The sequence below is a fragment of the Theropithecus gelada genome, chromosome X, assembly GCF_003255815.1.
Source record: "Theropithecus gelada isolate Dixy chromosome X, Tgel_1.0, whole genome shotgun sequence".
Classification (NCBI taxonomy): domain Eukaryota; kingdom Metazoa; phylum Chordata; class Mammalia; order Primates; family Cercopithecidae; genus Theropithecus; species Theropithecus gelada.
In genome coordinates, this window is record NC_037689.1 from 74,167,448 (window position 1) to 74,184,098 (window position 16,651).

A 16,651-nucleotide genomic window follows, 5' to 3' on the forward strand; every position below is an offset into this window, starting at 1 on the left:
AGAGAGAAGATCCAAGTAAACTCAATCAGAAATAAAACAGAAGATATCACAACCAATACCAAAGGAATACAAAAGGTTATTCTAGGCTACTATAAACACCATTTCACACACAAGCTAGAACACCTGGAGGAGTGCTTAGTGCTTGCTTTAGAAGCACATATACTAAAATTGGAATGATACAGACAAGATTAGCATGGCCTCTGTGCTTGTGTGAGACACAAATTTGTGAAGCATTCTATAGTTTTGAGATTGGGGGCTAATATTTAACATTCTTAAAGAAATGAATTTCCAAACTACAATTTCATATCCAAAAAAACTAAGCTTCATAAGCAAAGGAGAAACAAGATCCTTTTCAGACAAGCAAATGCTGAAGAAATTCATCACCAGCAGACCTGCATTGAAAGAGCTTCTGAAAGAAGCACTAAATAAAAAAGGGAAACCCATTACCAGACACTACAAAAACACAATGACGTACACAAAACAGTGACACTATGAAGCAATCATATAAACAAATATGCAAAATAACCAGCTAGCACCATGTTTACAGGATCAGATTCACACATAACAATACTATCCTTAAATGTAAATGGACTAAATGCCCCAATTAAAAGACACAGAATGGCAAGTTGGATAAAGAGCAACGACCCATAGGTATGCTGTCCTCAGGAGACCCATCTCACATGCAAAGACAAAGATAGGCTCAAAATAAAGGGTTGAAAGAAAATTTACCAAGCAAGTGGAAAACAGAAATAAGGGCATGCTACAATACTAGTTTCTGACAATACAGACTTTAAACCAGCAAAGATTTAAAAAAAAAAAAAAAAAAAAAAAAAAAAAAAGACAAAGAAAAGCATTACATGATGGTAAAGGGTTTAATTCAACAAGAAGTGCTAAGTATCCTAAATATATGTGCACCCAATAGAGGAGCATCCAGATGTATAAAGCAACTTCTTAGAGACCTACAAAACGACTTAGATATTCACACAATAATAATGGAACACTTTCAAAACCCACTGACAATATTATATAGATCATCATGACAGAAAATTAACAAAGATATTCAGAACTTGAACTCAGCTTTGGATCAAGTGAACTTTACAGATATCTGAAAAACTGTCCACCCAAATTCAACAGAATATACATTCTTCTCATTGCCACATAGCACTTACTCTAAAATTCCTGACATAATTGAAAGTAAAACACTCCTCAGAAAATGCAAAAGAACTGAAATCATAATGAATAGTTTTTCACCACAGTACAATCAAATAAAAACTCAAGATGAAGACAGTTACTCAAAAACACACAGCTACATGAAAATTGAAGAACCTGCTACTCAATGACTGTTAAGTAAGGAATGAAATTAAGGCAGAAATCAAGACATTCTTTGAAACTAATGAGAACCAAAGACAATGTACTAGAATCTCTGGGATGCACCTAAAGCAATGTTAAGAGGTAAATTTATATCACTAAATCCTCACATCAGAAAGCTAGAAAGAACCCGAGTTAACAACCTAACATCTCAACTAAAAGAACTAAAGAACCAAGAGAAAACAAACCCCAAAGCTATCAGAAGACAAGAAGTAAACAATATCAGAGCTGCAGTGAAAGAGAAAGAAACACAAAAACCCTTCAAAAAGTCAACAAATCCAGGAGCTGGCTTTTTGAAAACAATAATAAAATAGATAGACTGCTAACAAGACTAATAAAGAAGAAAAGAGGAAAGAATAAAATAAACACAATCAGAAATGATAAAGGGGACATCACCACTGACCCCACAGAGATACAAGCAACCATCAGACCATACTATAAACACCTCTATGCACATAAACTAAAAAATGGATAATTTCCAGGACACATACACCCTCCCAAGACTTAATGAAGAAAAAATTGAATCTCTGAATAGACCAATAACAAGTTCTGAAATTGAGGCAGTAATAAATAGCCAAAAAAAAAAAAAAAAAAAAAAACAGGACCAGACAGATGCAAAGTTGAATTCTACCAGAGGTACAAAAAAGAGCTGGTACCATGTCTATGGAAACTATTGCAAAAATAATTGAAAATGAGGGACTCCTCCCTAACTCATTCTATGAGGCCAGCATCATCCTGATACCAAAACCTGGCAGAGATAAAAACAAAAACAAAAAAATCCTTCAGGTCAATATCCTTCATAAACATTGATTCAAAAATTCTCAATAAAATACTTGTAAACCAAATCCAGCAACACATCACAAAGCTTGTCCACCATGATCAAGTTTGCTTCATCCCTGGGATGCAAGGTTAGTTCAGTATACACAAATCAATAAATGTGATTCATCACATAAACAGAACTAAATACAAAAACCACATGATTATCTCAGTAGATGCAGAAAAGGCCCTTGATAAAATTCAACATTGCTTCATGTTAAAAATTCTCAATAAACTAGGTATTAAAGGAACATATCTCAAGACAATAAGCCATATATGACAAACCTATAGCCAGTGCCATACTAAATGGTAAAAAACTGAAAGAATTCCCCTTGAAAACCAGCACAAGACAAGGATGCCCTCCCTCACCACTCCTATTCAACATAGTATTGGAAGTTCTGGCCATGGCAATCAGGCAGGTGTGAGAAAGGTATTCAAATAGGAAGGGATGAAGTCAAATTATCTTTTTTTTGTAGATGACATGATTCTATATCTAGAAAATCTCATCATCTCAGCCCAAAAGTTTCTGGCTATTCAATGCAATTCCCATTAAACTACCATTGGCATTCTTCACAGAATTAAAAATATATATATTTTAACATTCATATGGAACCAAAAAAGAGCCCGAATAGCCAAGTCATTCCTAAGCAAAAAGAACAAAGCTAGAGGTATCATGCTCCCTGACTTCAAACTATACTACAAGGCTACAGTAACCAAAACAGCAAGGTACTGGTACAAAAACAGATGCATAGACTCATGGAACAGAATAGAGACCCCAAAAATAAGACCACACACCTACAACCATCTGATTTTCAGCATACTTAACAAAAATTAGCAATGAGGAAATGATTCCCCATATAATAAATGCTGCTGTGTGTGCTGGCTGGCCATATGCAGAAAATTAAAACTGGATCCATTTATTACACCACATACAAAAATTAACTCAAGTTGGACTTAAATGCAAACCCCCAAACCATTAAAACCCTAGAAGAAAATCTAGGCAACATAATTTAGGACATAGGTATTGGTAAAGGTTTCATGATGAAAATGCCAAAAGCAACCACAACAAAATAAAAATTGACAAATAGGATTTAACTAAACTACAGAGCTTCTGCACGGCAAAAGAAACTGTCATCACAGTGAACAGACAACTTCAGAATGAGAGAAAATGCTTGCAATTTACCTATCTGATAAAGCTCTAATATACAGAGTATACTAGAAATTTAAACAAATTTGCAAGAAAAAAAGTAAACAATCCCATTAAACTTGGGAAAATGACACGAACAAACACTTTTCAAAAGAAGATATACATTTGTCCAAAAACATATGAAAAAAAGTTCAACAAAACGGATTATTAGATAAATGCATATCAAAACCACAATGAGATACATTTCAAACCAGTGAGAATGGAGATTATTAAAAAATAAAAAAACAACAGATGCTGTTGAGGTTGCAGAGAAAAAGGAACATTTTTACACTGTTGGTGAGAATGTAAATTAGTTCAACAATTGTGGAGGACAGTGTGGTGATTCTCCAAAGATGTAGAGGCAGAAATACCATTTGACCCAGCAATCCTATTACTGGTTATATAACCAAATTAATATAAATTATTCTATGATAAAGATACATGAACATGTATGTTCACTGCAGTGCTTTTCACAATAGCAAAGACATGGAATCAATCTAAATGCCCATGAATGGTAAACTGGATAAAGAAAATGTGGTACAGATTCTCTCTGGAATAGTATGCAGTCAAAAAAAGAACAAGATCATTTCTTTTTCAGGGGCATGGATGGAGTTGGAAGCCTTATTTCTCCACAAAGTAACTCAGAAACAGAAAACCAAACACCACACGTTCTCACTTATAAGTGGGAGCTGAATGACGAGAAAAATGGACATATGGGGGGAAACAACACACACTGGGGCCTGTTGCAGGAGATTGGGGAGGGAGAGTATCAGAAAAAATAGCTAATGGATGTTGGGCTTAATACCTAGGTGATGAAATGATCTGTACAGCAAACCACCATGGCACACATTTACCCATGCAACAAACCTGCACATCCTGCACGCATACCCCTAAACCTAAAATAACAGTTAAAGGACAAAAAATAAAACCTAAAGTAGATGGATAAATTCCTGGAAATATACAACCCCCCTAGATTAAACCAGAAAAATATAGAAACTCTGGACAGACCAATAGCAAGCAGCAAGATTGAAATGGTAATTTAAAAATTGCCAACAAAGGTCCAGGGATGGATAGATTAACAGCTGAATTCGATCAGACATTCAAAGAAGAATTGGTATCAATTATATTGAAACTATTGTAAAAGTTAGAGAAAGACAGAATCCTCCCTAAATCATTCTGTGAAGCCAGTATTACCCTAATACCAAAACCAGGAAAGTACATAACAAAAAATAAAACTACAGACCAATAACTCTGATGAACATAGATGTAAATATCCTCAATAAAATACTAGCTTACCAAATCTAACAGCATATGACAAAGACAATCCACCATGATCAAGGCCTTTTCATGGCAGTGATGCAGTGTTGGTTTAATATACGCAAGTCAAGAAATGTGATACACCACATAAACAGAATTAAAAACAAAAAGTCCCATGATCATCTCAATAGATGCAGAAAAAGCATTTGACAACATCCAGCATTGCTTTATGATTAAAACCCTCACCAAAATCAGCATAGAAGAGGCATACCTTAAAGTAATAAATGCCATCTGTGACAAGCCCACAGCCAGTATTATACTGAATGTGGAAAAAATTGAAAACATCCCCCCTAAGAACTGAAACGAGACAAGGATGCCCACGTTCAACACTTCTTTTCAACATAGTACCTGAAGTCCTAGCCAGAGCAATCAGACAAGTGAAAGAAATTATGGGCATCCAAATTGGTACAGAAAAAGTCAAACTATTGCTCTTCACCAATGATATAATCATATATGTAGAAAAACCTGAAGACTAATCCAAAAACTCCTAGATCTGATAAATGAATTCAGTAAAATTTCAGAATACAAAATCAATGTACACAAATTTAATAGAGCTGCTATCAACCAAACTGAGAATCAAATCAAGATCTCAACTACTTTTACAATAGGTGTGAAAAAAATAAAATACTTAGAAATATACCAAACAAGGAGGTGAAAGACCTCTACAAGGAAAATTAGAAAATGCTGCTGAAGGAAATCATAGATGACACAAACAAATGGAAACACATCTCATGTTCAGGGATGGGTAGAATCAATATTGTGAAAAGGACTATACTTCCAAAAGCAATCTACAATTCAGTGCAATTCCCATCAACATATCATAATCATTTTTCACAAAACTGGAAGAAACAATCCTAAAATTCATATGGTGCCAAGACCAGCTCATTCGTGGATACCCTAACCCAGCAGTGCTAGAGGAATTAAAGACACACACACAGAAATATACAGTGTGGAGTGGGAAACCAGGCGACTCACAGCCTTCCAGAGCTGAGAGCCCCAAACAGAGTTTGATCCACATATTTATTGACAGCAAGCCAGTGATAAGCATTATTTCCATAGATTATAGATTAACTAAAGCATTCCTTATGGTAAACAAAGGGATGTGCCAAAACAAAGGGATGGGCTCTGGCTAGTTATCTGAAACAGGAAGATGTCCTTAAGGCCCAGATTGCTCATGCTATTGTTTGTGGTTTAGGAATGCCTTTAAGCGGTTTTCCACCCTGGGTGGGCCAGGTGTTCCTTGCTCTCATTCTGGTAAACCCAAAACCTTCAGCATGGGTGTCATGGCCATCTCAAACATATCACAGTGCTGCAGAGATTTTGTTTATGGCCAGTTTTGGGGCCACTTTATGGCCAGATTTGGGGGCCAGTTCCCAACATGTCCCCCTTGTTGGTGTGCAAAGTGATAAGAGCAAAGGCAGCTTTGTCACAGTGAGCTACTTCTCGCAGGAGTCGGGATCCGCATCCGCAGACTATACAAAGACAAACAACACAGATTAAAGGCACAATCATCATTGAAATCACAGAGCCTCCAACTGTCTTTATCGATTTTAATGGGTTGATAGCTGCTATTCTGTCTGCAGCTCCTTCAAGCATTAAGGTCACGTGGCATTAAGGTCACGTGGCATTAAGGTCACGTGTGACTGGGATGCATTAAATATTTGTTATTTTAATTTTGCAATATCCAAAGACAAGTTTATGGAGTGTCCTTCTAGAAACTTTTTTATTCTTTCCCAAATTTTGATCTTATTTAAGAGCTATTAATAGTTACTACAAACCCTTATGTTTAGCCCCTAGAGTGGGCCATATCATTTTAGGTTGAGGTGCCACTATACTGCCATGTTTCCAGATCATAGGAACTCTCGCTGTATTTCTTGCCATTTCTACCATCTGACTGTTCTGTTCAGACCAGCTGAACATAGTGTGGCCATGGCATGCAGACTGAGAGGTGCAATTCAAGCTAAACATCCCCTTAGGGGATAAATCAATAATGATTCCATAGGAATCATTGTGCAGCACCTCTGCCTGTTCTGTAATGCAATTTTCCCAAATAGGTACGTTCATTATTTCTGACCAGGTCCAATTCTGTTTACAAGTAGGTTTTTGAGGGTGATATGCCTCAATTATAGGAGCAGATTTATTATGGTAAATACTGAAATCAGAAAGCAAGTGTAACTGTGTCATAGAGTGATTACATCCAGGCATTATTGCCAGCCAAGATTGATAAATATGCCCAATAAGTCCAATTGTTCTCAGTGTCAGCCCTTGTTGAGGGAATACTCATGGCAATGGTGATCATCGCTATTATAGCTATCATTAAATTACTCATTGTGACTGGTTGTCCCACTTTCCTCAGGTTTTCTTCCACCATCTGTGACAGCTTCTTGATCTGTCCCCAGGTAGGTGGCTGTGTTCAATGGGTGTTGCTTGTGACAGTTGGGGTCCTCTTCAGCATCAGTCTTGACATGGCTGCAACTGGGGGTCCTCGGGTTCCTCCCAGAATCTCTTCTTCAGCATCTGGCTTATGATAAGGCTTTAAATGTCTCGATGGCACCCAAATTGGCTGTTGATTCGGTCCTGGAGAAACACAAGCATAACCTCTACTCCAAGATATTATTTTACCTATTTTCCAACTTTTTGTTATTGCATCTCTCCACCAAACTACCTGTTCTGTTTCTGTCTTTGTAGCTTGATTTTGTAGATGCTGTTCAGTTGCTGATAGTATCTGGCCTTTAGGCAGGCTCAAAAAATTTAAAGTCAATAATGCTATGGGAGAGATTCATTCTTTCCTCTATGGCTTGTCCCTGAGAATTATATGGGATACCAGTATTGTGTTTAATATTCCATATAGAGAAAAATGTAGCTAGAGCCTGGGGCATTATCTGTTTTAATGCAAGCTGGAATGCCCATCACCACAAAACACTGCAAAAGGTGACATTTAACACAGGCAGAAGACTCTCCAGATTGGCGTGTAGCCCAGACAAACTGAGAAAAGGTGTCTACACATACATGTACCTAAACTAGTCTCCCAAACGAGGGAACATGTGTGACATCCATTTGCCAAAGAGAATTAGTTTCTGATCCTCGAGGATTAACTCCACCTGTAAAAGATGAAGAATGCACCATTTGGCAAGTTGGACATCACTGAATAATAGCTTTAGCTTCTTTCCAGGTAATGCTGTATCTGCATTTGAGACCAGAAGCATTAACATGGGTTAAATTGTGAAAGTGTCTAGCATTAGATATTGCAGTAGCAACTAAGCAATCAACCATTTGATTCCCTTCAGTTAAAGGTCCTGGAAGAGGTGTATGAACCCTAATATGAGTGATGTAAAAAGGGTGCATTCCATTCCTGACTGCTGTTTGCAATTGGGTAAATAAAGTCCTCAGTTGTTCATCTGTATGAAATCATAACTGAGCATTTTCAATTAATTGTGTGGAATGAACCACGTATGATGAATCAGAAATCACATTAATAGGCATATTAAAAGCAGTCAATACCTCAATTACAGTTATAAGCTCTGCTTTTTGAGCTGAAGTATAGGGCATCTGAAAAACTTTACATTTTGATTCAGAATAAGAAGCTTTACCATTACTAGACCCATCTGTGAAGACATTTTCAGCACCTTCAATTGGTTTAAATTTAGTTATTTTAAGGAGAATCCAATTAGTTAATTTCAAAAATTGAAACAGTTTTGTTTTAGGAAAATGATTATCGAGAATCCCCACAAAGTTAGCTAAATGGGTTTGACAAGTAAGACTATTTATAAAAGCTTGCCATATTTGTGCCTTCGTGAGAGGGACAATAATTTTTCCAGAATAATATTCATGTAATTTAACAATCTGAGGTCTCCCATTTTCTATCGTAGTAGCGATTTGATCCAAATAAGGAGTTAGAGTCCATGAATTAGTATGTGGAAGAAAAAGCCACTCTACAAGATCTTGCTCTTGAACAATAACACCAGTAGGTGAATGCTGAGTTGAGAAAATTAGCAAATCTAGAGTCTTCTCTGGATCTATTCTATTTATTGGAGCTTTATGGACTTGCTTTTCAATCAGCTGTAACTCGGCCTCAGCCTCCTTTATTAATTGCTGAGGGCTAGTGAGACTAGGATCTCCTGTAAGGATAGAAAATAGATTACTCATGGCATAGGTAGGAATGCCTAGAGCAGGTCATATCCAATTAATGTCCCCTAGTAATTTTTGAAAGTCATTTAATGTTTTCAGTTGATAAGCCTGGCAAATTGTTGGACTGTTTAACATGCCTTGTGGTAACACTTTCCAATGAAAACGCTTAGCAGGCTGCAGGTTGTTAACTGTGGGAATTGTAAATGCAAACCATTCACAGTCTTGCTCAGCTAAGGGTATAGTAAAGAAACAATATTGTAAATCTGTGACTATTAAAGGCCAGTTTTTTGGAATCACAGCAGGAGAAGGCAGTTCTGGCTATAATATACAACCCATAGGTTGTATAACTGAATTAATGACTCTTGAGTCAGTTAGCATTCTCCATGTACCTGATTTTTTCTTAATTATGAAAACTGGAGAATTCCAAGGGGAAAATGTTGGAGCTATGTGTCCTTTTCCTAATTGTTCAGTAGCTAAGTTCTCTAAAACCTCCAGTTTCTCTTTACTCAGTGGTCATTGTTTTATCTAAATTGGCTTATCTGTTAACCATTTTAAAGGTATAGGTTCTGGAGGCTTAACAATGGCTGCCATCAAAAATGATATCCTAAACCTTGGCAGAAACTTTGTCTTTCCACTTGAAGTGGTTCCTTCAAACCTTGCAAATTTTTTCTTAGTCCCATACCAGGAACATACCCTATTTCATGCATCATATGTTGACTTTGAGGGCTATATAATTGCTCTGGAATTAGAACTTTTGCTCCCCATTGTTGTAATAAATCTCTCTCCCATAAATTTATAGGTACAGAAGTTACAATTAGTTGAAGAGTCCCAGGTTGTCCATCGGGCCCTTTCCAATGAAAAATATAACTACTTTGATATACTTCAGAGGCTTTACCAACTATAACTATGTTAAATTGAGTGGATTGAATTGGCCACACAGATGGCCAGTGCTGTAGAGAAATGATTGAAATGTCCACTCCTGTTTCTACCAAATCTTTACATTTCTTTCCCTGAATAGTTATTTCACAGGTAGGACATTGATCAGTAATTTGATTCACCCAATAAACTGCTTTGCTTTGTTTATTTGTGCTTCCAAATCCTCCTGCTCATTTAATTTCACTTTTCCCCATTTTCACATATGGCACAATCAGGAGCTGTGCTATACACTCTCCTGGCTCTGCTTTCCAGGAAACAGAAGTCGATATGACAATTTGAATTTCCCCATTATAATCTGAATCAATGACTCCTGTTTGTACTTGGAGTCCTTTTAAATTTAAACTAGATCTATCTAGAAGTAATCCTACCATCACCGCTGGCAACATCTGGCTGGAGACAGCAACATTCTTTAACAGTCCCATTACAAAAGGAGAACCTGGTCCATATTGATAAATAGCTTGCTTAAATTTTTTGAGTAATTTAAAAGGAACAGGCTGAAATACAGGTATAGTATTTCCCTGTTGATCTGGGGGGTGTATTCCAACAGGTAACTGCCAAGCCTCTATATCACCCTCTCATCTAGCTTGCTGAATTCCTACCTGAATAGAACTGAGCGGTCACTCGAGGCACTGCTCGAACAGTCACTGGGGCCACTACTTTTCACCCAATGTCCTCTGGAAAATAAAGATCTGGAGGGTCAGGCCACTCCTTTTCTTCAAAATAATGAGGGGATGCAGAAGGATAGGGATGAACCTCTTCCTCCTTTGCCGCTTTGGCTTTAGCTGGCAAAAAACCCTGCTCTGTCACTTCTTCTGTTACTTTATTATGCTTTCCTTCCTCCTCATCCTTAGTGTGAAAAGGTTCCAAGGTGGAACAAACCAGAGTCCACACTTGTCCCATTATTACCCTGATGCTTCCAAGCTCCCCTTCTTACTCACCATGGGGATTGCTTAAGCATACTTGGGTGTCCTCCGGCTTAGTTTCACATTCCCCAATCATTGCTCTGGTGACCCTTCGACCCAGGTTCGAGCCCCACATATAGGCACTACTTGCTGAGACCAGCTTGTTCGTGGAGACCCTAATCTAGTAGTGCTAGAGGAATTAAAGACAAACACACAGAAATATAGAGTGTGGAGTGAGAAATCAGGCGACTCACAGCCTTCAGAGCTGAGAACCCCGAACACAGTTTGACCCACATATTTATTGACAGCAAGCCCGTGATAAGCATTATTTCTATAGATTATAGATTAACTAAAAGTATTCTTTATGGGAAACAAAGGGATGGGCCGAAACAGAGGGATGGACTTTGGGTAGTTATCCGCAGCAGGAACATGTCCTTAAGGCACAGATTGCTCATGCTATTGTCTGTGGTTTAGGAATGCCTTTAAGAAGTTTTCCGCCCTGGGTGGGCCAGATGTTCCTTGCCCTCATTCCGAAAAAACCACAGCCTTCAGTGTAGGCATCATGGCCATCAAAAACATGTCACAGTGCTGCAGAGATTTTGTTTGTGACTAGTTTTAGGGCCAGTTTATGGCCAGATTTCAGGCCTGTTCCCAACAATATGGAGCCCAAAAAGAGCCTGCATAGCCAAATCAAGACTAAGCAAAAAGAACAAATCTGGAGGCATCACATTACCCAACATCAAACTACACTACAAGGCTATATTTACCAAAAGAGCATGATATGATACTGGAATAAAAACGGGCATGTAAACCTATAGAAGAGAATAGAGAATAGAAAATTAAAGTCAAATCCTTACAACCAACTCATCTTTGACAAAGCAAACAAAAACATAAAGAGGGAAAAGACACCCTATTCAACAAATGGTGCTGGGATAATTGGCAAGCCACATGTAGAAGAATGAAACTGGATGCTCATCTCTCGCCTTATACATAAATCACTCAAGATTGGTCAAAGACTTAAATCTAAGACCTTAAACCATAAAAATTATAGAAGGTAACATTGGAAAAACTCTTCTAGACATTGGCTTAGGCAAAGACTTCATGACCCAAAACTCAAAAGCAAATGCAACAAAAACAAAGATAAATAGATTGAACTTAACTAAACTAAAAAGCTTCTGCACAACAACAGAAATAGTCAGCAGAGGAGACAACCCACAGAGTGGAAGAAAATCTTTGTAAACTATGCATCCAACAAAGGACTAATATCCAATATATAAAAGGAACTCAAAGAAATCAGCAATAAAAAAAATTAGCATCAAAAAGTGGGCTAAGGACATGAATAGAGAATTATCAAAAGATGATATACAAATGGCCAACAAGCATATGAAAGCATGCTGAACATTATTAATTATCAGGGAAATGCAAATCAAAACCACAATGCAATACCAGCTTACTCTTGCAAGAATGGCCACAATTTAAAAAAAAAATAGATGTTGGTGTGGATGTTGTAAAAGGGAACACTTTGACACTGCTGGTGGGAGTGCAAACTATATGTATATGTACATAACTATATATATATAGTTTAGCCACTGTGGAAATCAGGTTGGAAATTTTTCATAGAACTTAAAACAGAATTACCATTTGAACCAGTAATACCATTATTGGGTATATATCCAAAAGAAAACAAGTCATTCTACCAAAAAGTCACATGGACTTATATATTCATTGCAGTGCTTTTCACAATAACAAAGATGTAGAAGTAACCCAGGTGCCCATCAACTCTGTATTGGACCAAAAAAATGTGGTACATATACACCATGAAATACTATGCAGTCATAAAAAGAATGAAATCATGTCCTTTGCAGCAACATGCATGCAGCTGGAGGTAATCATCCTAAGTAAATTACCACAGAAACGGAACACTCAATACCACATTTACTCACTTATAAGTGGGGGCTAAACAATAGGTACTTTTGGACATAAAAATGGCAACAATAGACACTGGGGACTACTAGAGGAGGGAGAGGCAAGAGCTGAAAAACTAGCTATTGGATAACATGCTCAGTACGTGGGTGATGGGCTCAATCATATCCCAAACCTCAGCATCATGCAATATATCCAGATAACAAACCTACACCTGTTCCTCCACTGAATCTAAAATAAAAGTTAAAATTATTTTTTAAAAATAAGTAAAAATAAAAAATACCATTCCTCCTTCACTCATAATCTAGTAGAAGAGACATGCATATGAATAACTAAACTAAAAGGTAGCATAATAGATGTGTGTGTGTGAAGCATCAGGGCTTTGTTAGCAACAGCTGGGATATTCAACCCCAACTACCCACTAGAAGACACTGTATCCTGCCTACCCAAGGGCTAGGGGCAACAGCCTTGATTAATCACACCCAGAGACCTGCTGAATTTGCTACAACACTTGAGTGCAAACAGTGGATTAGTTTACCCTAATGCCATATATATGTGGTGCTAGAGCCTACAGAGCCTTTTGAAATGTGATGTCCCATTCTCACCATTGCCTCACCAATGTACAATTATAGCAAAGTATCATAGTGACAGGTTGCAAACTCATTATACTTTTGCTAAACAGTTCTTTCTCATGATTTGGAGAGGATTCAATCTGAGTTTTGCAAAACATAGCTATTAATGTAACAAACACTGTTTGGCTTGTGTATGGGTTCCCTTTAAAGAAAACCAAATACAATGTTAGCGTAGGTACAGCAGTGAGTAACTTTTCTACTTCAACTTGGGTCTTACTGAGAAACCAATGACTCTTTGAAAAAATAATCTATTTGTTGATGTTTTTATTAAGTAATTTTTTTCTATAATTTGCAATTATCAATAAAGAAGAAAACCGGTATGATTACACAGTGTAATTGGTAGAAAGGTCACAAAATCTGTATGTCACAAAGGAAATGGTGAAAATGCGATTTCAGGCAAAATTGAAATAATTTTACAGTTCCAAAACATCAACATGTTCTAAAAGAATGACCATAAAAATGAAAGATAGACTGAATTATGTATTCAGTAAAAAATCTTTAAATACATTAACTTTCAATCATTGTATACTCATGATTTTATTACTTTTCAGTTCTAGAAAAATTTGAACTATTTATACCATTCTCTACAACCAAGATATTATATTATACTTTATCATGTGCATAAGTATGTGATGTTCAATCAAAATCAAAATTCTGCCACCTTTAACGACAATTAAAATATAATAACTTGATCAAAAAGTACTACAATTTCAAGGTTTTCTATTCTATTTAACTTTAAAGTTTGTGACTCTCAGGCAGTTTAAAAGATAAAGCCAATAGACATGTAGATACACTTCAGCTAAGTAGAAAGATCCTGTAACTATTTTTGTACATCTGCTGACTATAATGTATGTGTACATATCAATGTGCAGTACAAATTTGTAAACATGAACATTTGAAACTTTGAAAGGAAATTATACTAGTCTTTTTCCTCTCAGTGTTTTATTGAAACAGCATGTCAAAATTTGGCCAGCACCACACATGTAAATAGTTTTAATACTGAATATGTTTCCAGTGTTCTGTATATCTATTTGTTCTGTTTTATGTTGTCAACCAACCCATGTTTATTTGCACAGTTTTAATACAAATTATCATTTAATTGCAGGCCAAACTTAAGAAGATTAAATGTATACCAAGGCATTTATATCAAAGCAACTGCCTAAGCTATGTATTTGGTTTGTTTTAAACTGCTCCAATAAACATGTTAGATTCTAGTGAAATCAACTGGTAAACTGTTGCTTTATAACACAATATTATGGTTATTTTGGCTAATTAAAAATTTTTCAGCACAAAGGCAACATATCTCTAAATCCGAGTAAAAATATTATACTTTCGCCCTGTCAATTCAATTCACAAAGTACAGTACATGCAGTTGGACATTTCTAAGTGTGCTTAAATCTGCCTTTCCCCAGAAGTATCTATAACTAATAGTATAAGTATGTAACGACTAGGTGTTCTTTGCAGCATCTCTTATTGGGGAGGGGAGGGAGAAAAAGCAGCACACTGTAAATTATTTAATAACAAAACAAAAGTAAAACACCACTGATTCTGTGTGTGTATGTGTGTGTGTATACACACGCATGTTACAGTGTGACATATGGAATTTATCAAACTGCATATTCAGATAAGGAAAAGATTTGTTACTGAGATTTAGTAAACAGATAATGACCACATACTACCCTACTGTATACACATAATTTGATTATCTTAAAGCATCTAAATTTCATCATTAGCATGTTTGTAGACCTTTGTAAAATATATTTTTTTACTTTATTTTTTGTAAAATATATTTTAAATACTTATACAAAACATCTGTTTCAGTCATGTTCTTGTTCAGCATTATACCAGCAATACTTAAATATACATATTACCTGGTTTAAGTGAGCCATGGCTTCCCCCCAGGGTGCATAATAAAAAATGATTAGGAGAATAAAAGGGAAGTCTTCCATAATGGAATGGTTCACTGAATTATCACTTGATGATTTAACTGTTCATCTCTTTTCATCCTACAGACATGCTTCAACCTCACAAAAGAATGAAGTCATGTCCATTCCCAGAGTATATGTAGAATCTATGTTTAATAGCAGTGAAATACCATGAATATCTATCTTCATAGATTGAGGAAAATAAAACTCCTCATTTTCAAGCACAATGAATAGGAGCAATGACATTATGTGAGTTTGGAGGCTCTAAAATTATGTAGTTATATATGATACTTCAAAATGTAATTTCCAGAGGGCTTAACCCCTCTGTATGGTGAAAAGAAATAATGGCATTAGAGTTTGATGTCTAAATTATATTACCTAAAGCTATATATTGGTCTTTAAAGTATAATGAATAGAGAATTTATCTGCTTAGATATGTGTTTTGTAACCAGGCTCATACTTTAAGTCCTTATTTCAGCTGACTGATTGTTCCATAAAATAATACCTTCCTGACCAGAGAATCTGACTACAGGTCTGAGCTTGACTGGGGACTGTGAAAGGGTAAAGTACCATTCATTTATTTTCTGACTCAACGTACAAATTTTACAGTTAATGAAATGCTTACTTTCCCTATATTTATTTGTGGTAAGTCATATAACCAGGTCAGGTTAAGAATCAGATTTTACAAATTTAGTGAGCTGAATTAAGGAGGAATATAAAAAGAAGTGGTTCCCATATATATATGGTCAAATCAGATGGAAATAGAGGTTTTAATTGTTAGATATTGGGATCTATTAAGTATCATTTGGTCACTTTTATAGGCTATTACACACTTAGTCCAACAAAAGTGGCTTTGGATTTTTGTAGATTTCTAAAGCAAGTCTAACGTTAAGTTGATGCAGGTGAAAATGATAGAATTACATATCATTTTGTTTTTCATTTCATAACCATAGCATCAATTTACCCAGTTACTCGAGTTTTGCACCATCCATTGAGGAGTAAGAATTTATTAAACAGAAAATAGTTGAAGACACTAAATATTTACTGTGCATGAATTAGAGCTGTTAGAAGATTTCTGCAAATGAGTCACTTGCTCAGAAGCAGGGGATTGCTTACTGAATCTCTTCAGGTTTCTTCCAAGTCTAATTATCTGTGAAGGTTTTTCCTTGTTTACTTCTTCAATTAAAAGTTCAAAATGACAATTTATGAATATTATTTAATGTAACAACATAAATGTTTCCTTCTTGTATTTAAACGTTTGCCCCTTTATGTTAATCACCATTACCAATGTAATCACATATTACTAGTTTATATGAGTAACATATAGTCATATTATCTGACACATACAGCATAGGGTATATGTATTCTGGAGAAGCTCCAAAATTAATCCCTTCTTTTAAATAGTCACTAAAAAGCAACCCAGATATTTCTTTGATTTTTCAGTTAAATACTTTCTCTTGCCAATTACTGAGGTTCTGCCATGTAGACCTCTGAATGTTTCATTTATAATCTGATATA

General features: G+C 36.1%; 1 non-coding gene across 1 annotated transcript; it reads left to right on the top strand.

The window, feature by feature from the left end:
• Positions 1 to 138: 138 nt before the first annotated feature.
• LOC112616669 lies at positions 139 to 245 on the top strand. Its single transcript, XR_003117709.1, has one exon. It is a non-coding gene; the product is annotated as a U6 spliceosomal RNA (small nuclear RNA).
• Positions 246 to 16,651: the final 16,406 nt, after the last annotated feature.